We start from the raw sequence: 6,236 nt of genomic DNA, 5'->3' as shown, positions 1-6,236 counted from the left end.
ATTTCTCCAATGGGTGTTACGGTGGTAGATCACCACCTTTACACTGACCCGCATGGGGTGTCTTGTGATGGACTGGCGTCCCATCCTGGGTGCGTCCCCCCCCCGGCCTTGCTCCCTGTGTTTCCGGGTTAGGCTCCGGCTCGCCGTGACCCCTGCTTAGGACAAGCGGTTTCAGGCAATGTGTCTGTGTGTGTGTGTGTATGTATGTACCTGGGTGTTACTGCAAGAGTAGGATTTGAACCAAGAACCTTCTGACAGCAATACGGGCAGCTCTAACCACCACGCCCCCTACTCCCCCTGCTACACAAGTGTCGATCTATAAAAACAGACTTCTGCAGGTACATTTTTAACACGCGAAGGTCAAATATTTTAAATGATTATAGATTATATAATTTTCTGGCACACAAAGGTTGAATGAAGTCCTTATTATTCATGAATTCTCTTCAAACTGCTGCCACATTGAAATGAAGCAATCTACATGTGCGATCGTGTTCTGTGAAAGGTTTTCTCAAATCAGCGGGTCTCGTCTAGGAGCTGTCATGCGGTAATTGTACCACGCCGCTCACTCGCGTTGAAAGACACCGCAGCGGAGTTTCATCTGAGGGCAAACGGGAGGCATCGATCAGGGCTCTGTAATGCCCTCCGACTTCTGTATAGCTCCACTTCTCATGGTTAAAGCAGGGAGAAGTTGTAGTGATCGACATTTTTGCCTTGTGTGTGTGTGGGTGTGTGTCTTCTTCACCCTAGCAGAAGTGGAAGAACCCATGGCCCAAAGGATGGTGACTTAAGCGGCTGAAGGGGCCTTTTCTTGTACCTTTAAGGATGTTCATTGTGCATTAATGTCTTCAATTAAAGAAACATTAATTTGCATTATTACCATAGGTACTTGTTGGATACTCATGTTTATTAATCAGTCATTAAAAATTATAAGACAGGTGAAGTGAAAGGACTGTTCCGCTGCAACCGTTCCTCCGGACCTGTGGCATTCTGGTCCATCTGCTGCCTCCGTCGGAGGCGTTCTGACCCGTGACCTGTCGCAGACGACTGACTTCAAGTGATAACCTTTCGAGGGCAGAGGTCAGTGGGGGGGGTCAAGGGTGTGGAGATAAGGCCACAAGGCTAAGGCACTGCGTGGAACGTGTCCGGAGACCGCTGACATTCCTTTGAGTATGAGGTGTGTGTACACTTGGAAAAATGAATTCCGTGAATTTTTTGTAAATAAAAAAAAAAAATCAATCAATAAGAGTTCCGTGTGAAAAGGGGCCAGAGCTTCCATCGTACGTGTTCTGACTTTAATGCTACTGGGACAGAGAGACACATTCATACAGTACTGCCTTGTGTGCCTTAGTTATACCATGAAATGGGTATTAAATGAGGTACGGTGTTTCTCATGTGACATAACAGGTGTGTAATGACCAATTCTGTATGTTGCTTTAGAGGAAATCATGTGTGTAGTAGAAACACAGAAGTAGTGCAGGTGTAAAAATACACACACACACACACACACACACACACACACTTTCAGAACCGCTTGTCCCCTACAGGGTCATGGGGAACCGGAGCCTATCCGGCAACACAGGGCGTAAGGCTGGAGGGGGAGGGGACACACCCAGGACGGGACGCCAGTCCATCACAAGGCACCCCAAGTGGGACTCGAACCCCAGACCCACCGGAGAGCAGGACCAGGTCCAACTCACTGCGCCACTGCACCCCCCTGGTGTAAAAACAAGTGAACCCAAATTTACTGTGGTTAAACCAAGTAGGTAAGTAGAGTCAGGGGTGTAAATCATAGTAATGTATTCATTTTCTCAGTTTATTTCAATATTTTATCCAAGAATAATGATCACCCTCGTATTTTTCACATACTTTTAAAGAGAACTGCACAGAAAAATAACATAATACAATATTTAGCAGAGGTGGTCTGCTGCTGTTTCAACTTGACCTAAGAGGTGGCTCAGTCTTCCAAAATTCACCATGATACAGTTTAAATGCCAACTTTTCCACACTTGCGTCAACGTCACATCTGCTGACGAATAACCACTGATAAACGATCAATAATGAAACATATTTCCTGGCCAAATATGTAAGAGAAATGAACTTAGTGTATGATCCGTAACTTCATCACAAACTGTGTTTCCGTTCTGGTTTAACAGGAATATAGAGGGAAATAAATCTGTCTTTATATTAAAGGCATTTTCTATTTTCCACTCAAAGGAGATACCGGTGTTTTATTTTTTTTTGTCATCGAAGCAACAGGAATAAAACGAGAAGATGTGTTCATCTCGATGACAGCCAATCAGAAACCAGGTGTAAACACACTATTGCTCTTCCCTAATAATATATCTGTCCTTTCGGTTCAGGACGGTATACACAGTATGCAAATGAGTTTAAAACTGGTTTTCTTATTGCTGTATTTTGCCCACGCTGACAAGCGGTTCAGAAAATGTGTGTGTGTATGTGAGAACGTGATGTGTGTGTGGGCTCGTGTTATCTGGAGAGGGTTGTTCTCAGGTGTGTCTTCCTTAGCTATTTAAACACAACTTTGTGGGGGGGGGCGGTCACGAAGACCTGGATATTTGGTCTTAATTTAATTTTTTTTAAACTAATCCTCCCATGTTTGGAAATCTGCACTATCTGTCCATTTGTTAAGGACCCCTCAGCCTTGTTTGATGATCTACTTTAGATAAGACACTTGACCACACGGACGCTCACGGCTCTTTGTGAGCTGAGCCCATGGGCGGCGCGCTTTCTTTTGACACAGCTTTCGGGTTTGTTCCCTTTTCCATTTCAGCTAACAGAGCTCATCATTTGCTCACAGTTTAAAACCTGCGTATTTACACAAGTACTTTCTCCTCTTGGCCGAAGGTGCAACTTCATGCTTTTGGTCCTGCTTCCTACTAACTTCTCCAGGATGCGACACCTTTGAACGAATAACGTATTGAAGAGACTGTTAACTGAATAAATTAACTGAATAACTACTGATAAACTGAATAAATCACACACTCGACCAGGAAGGACTTGGTCAATGACTGTTTTTTTTACTAAAACCTTTGTTTTTTATGCTACTCTCTAGAATGGAATGTAGGGAAAAAAACAGAAAATATCAAGGATCAGAATGTACTGAATGCAGGTAAAAACACAAAAAAATATAAGAAATAAATTGTTAAAATATATTTCAGTTGGCAACACTGAATAATTCAAATTGTGATGTGCTTTTTCAAAAAAAAAAAAAATCATTTTTCTCTAAGGCATCTTACCATGCAGCTGATACTGACAAAGGACTTGCAAAAGTTTTGGGTACGTTTTAAATTTTCGTATCAAATCCTAGAGGAACTGCCAATTCCCTGTATAATTCATAAAAATGCAGCCAGTGTTCCTTGAAAAAATTTTTTTATTAGAAATAAATACTGCTGGTGTTATTTCAAAGCACAACAGCCCAGCACATTTAATGCATTATTGTTATTATTAACTATTATTTAGCCACACCTTTACCCAAGGTGAGTTACAGTATCGGGTTTGCACATACAGTGATTTACCTATTTTGCAGCAGGGTAATTTTACCCTGTCAGTTCAGGATAAATACCATAGTATAGAGTACAGCAGCTGGATCAGGGATTCAGTCAGATTCTTACTTTACAGTTCCAAACACTTAGCCGCTACATTGAAAATTTTAATTAATCTTTTCTTCATTGAGACTAATAGTGTTGCTCTACTTACAGTTATTTACCATTTATACACCTGTTGCTCCAAGTTTTTCCGCTGCACTCAGTGAATATACATGGACGTGTGGAGACAGGCTCCCTGGTGGGACGGAAAGTTCCGGAAATCCCACTGGAGATGGAGCATCACGGCCTCCCTGGACGCCCCGTCTCTTTGCGTCTCCCTCCGACACGCTCGTCCCCGATAATGATATGTTTGATCATATTCCTGATTAATCAGGCCTCTTATTGTGTCGAGTTAATGCAATAAATCACGGCGGCTGCGACTCGCGGCCCTCGCCTCTCCCGCTGAAAGGCGCAGATGCGCCGCGTCTCTCCACGGTCACACTCACATTACACATATGAATGACTGGCTTGGAAAAACACTAGTGGCGCGGAGAATGCGCCTTTCATCCGCCTTTAATTAAAATTCCCCCTGTGCTTCATTAAAATACATCCTCCACACTTGAGAGACAGTCGTCAGCCGGGGCTCCAGGTATTTCAAACGGACTCCTCATGGCCCCATTATAATGAACTGTGACAGATAAAAGCCAGTGTGAACATTGCTGGTTTGTGAGGGGCGACGGCGCTGGAAGGACTCCGGTCCCTGCGCCGATACGCTCTCCGGTCGCGAAATCGCCGAGAAACTCCCCCTAATTCGTCTCATTACACAACCGTAGGTTTTCGACCCAGGTGACTTTTTTTACCGAAGGTGCGTACAAACCTTAAATGCGCTGAGCATTCAATGTCCTCCTTGAATACACGCCACCGGTTGCTCTTTGTGATTTGAACATGCAACCTTCTGACCCACTCCTGTCTCATAAGCATCTGAGTCAGTCATTTGAGACTTTTAGGGATAAGTTTTTTATTCTACTAATCATCCAATAATTTAATATCATATATTGATATACAACATCACATTTGCAGCGCTGCTTGAAAGTATGTGAAGGCCTTGCGTCACTTAGTTTTACCACGAAATGGGTATTTAATGAGGTACAGTGTTCCTCGTTTCACATAACAGGTGTGTAATGACCAATTCCATATGTCGCTTTAGAGGAAGTCGTGTGTAGTAGAAACACACAAGTAGCACAGGTGTAAAAATAAGTGAACCCCAAGTTGCCTTGATTAAACCAAAAAAATAGAATCAAGTATGTAAATCAATCATTTATTAATTTCATACATTTATTTTAATATTTTATAAAAAAAAATGTCTTTCCCTATAGGTTTCACATACTTAATATATGATATATAATCTTATGGTATAATAATGCCAATATTGCGTCATTTTATAAGGCACAGGTTCTTGACCATCTAGGCCATGAACTCCTTTTAGAATTTGATGCGAGATGCCCATAAATAAATACAGAAAAAATGCAAAAGTCCTTTTACCGCACTGACAATGGATAAAGTTCACGTAGATAGTGATATGTCATAAATAATCCTGGCATAGGTACATTTCAGTTATTAACTGCTATTTAGTTGCACAATGTTATTTTCTTAGCAGGCGTGCACTTCAAGGACCCCCTGAAGCCCATCTGTAGAGCCCCCCGAGGTTCATGAAGCCCAGGTTACAATCTCTGGTTCTAGAGTGTAAACCGAACTATTCAGTCATACCTGAAATGAACTGTAGCATGATAGATGAACAAGTAACATACTGATCGTGGAAGCAGTAGATTCTTCATATGAGTACAAGAGGGTATCGTCCCGCAGCGAGACGGCCTGAGGGGTGCGGCGGAGGGCGGACTGTGAGGAGAGCCCCTCCATTAGCATCACAAAGCCCTCCCCGGGCTGATGGAGGAGCCTGTTTTGAACAGTCATTAGCCACGCGCGCATCCGTCTCGCGCTCCTCAGTCGCTGTGCCGACACCGAGGGGCTATGCAGCTCCAACATGAGTCCTGAGTGCTGGGGGGATGCTTTCTGCTAGCCCGTGAGTACGGACTCTTTCTCACTGTTGGGTTTGTGTCCAGTGTGGCTCGGATGTGGACAGTCGATTGGGGGGGGGGGGGGTGGGATGGAGATGACGACACTGGAAAGCATTTGAGGACTTTAAGATGGAGATAAAGATGGTGGGATACTAGTGGTGGCATTGGGATAATTGGATGGACATGTAGACAGTGAGATGCAGGTGGGGATCCTGAGGTGCATGTGTGGACATCGGGATACAGGAGAAACACTGGGGTGGAGGTGGGGACACAGGGATACACGTAAGGACACAACAATGGAGATGGGGATATTGGAATGGGGATGAGGACAGTATGATGGAGATGGGAACATTGGGACACATTTGAAGACTTTGGGAGGGAGATAAAGACAGTGGGATGGAGTTGCGGATAGTGAGATGCAGGTGAGGACATTGGGAAGGAGATGGGGACACTAGGATAGAATTAAGGACATTAGGATGGAGATGGGGATGTTGGGATGGGGTTGAGGGCAGTGTGATGGAGATGGTGACACTGGGATACAGGTGAGGATACTGGGATTGAGATGGGTCACCGGGATGCAGATGGGGACACCAAGATGAGGACTGGAACACTGGGA

The sequence above is a fragment of the Scleropages formosus genome, chromosome 16 (assembly GCF_900964775.1).
Source record: "Scleropages formosus chromosome 16, fSclFor1.1, whole genome shotgun sequence".
Classification (NCBI taxonomy): Eukaryota; Metazoa; Chordata; class Actinopteri; order Osteoglossiformes; family Osteoglossidae; genus Scleropages; species Scleropages formosus.
Note: the sequence above shows the minus strand (reverse complement) of the source record.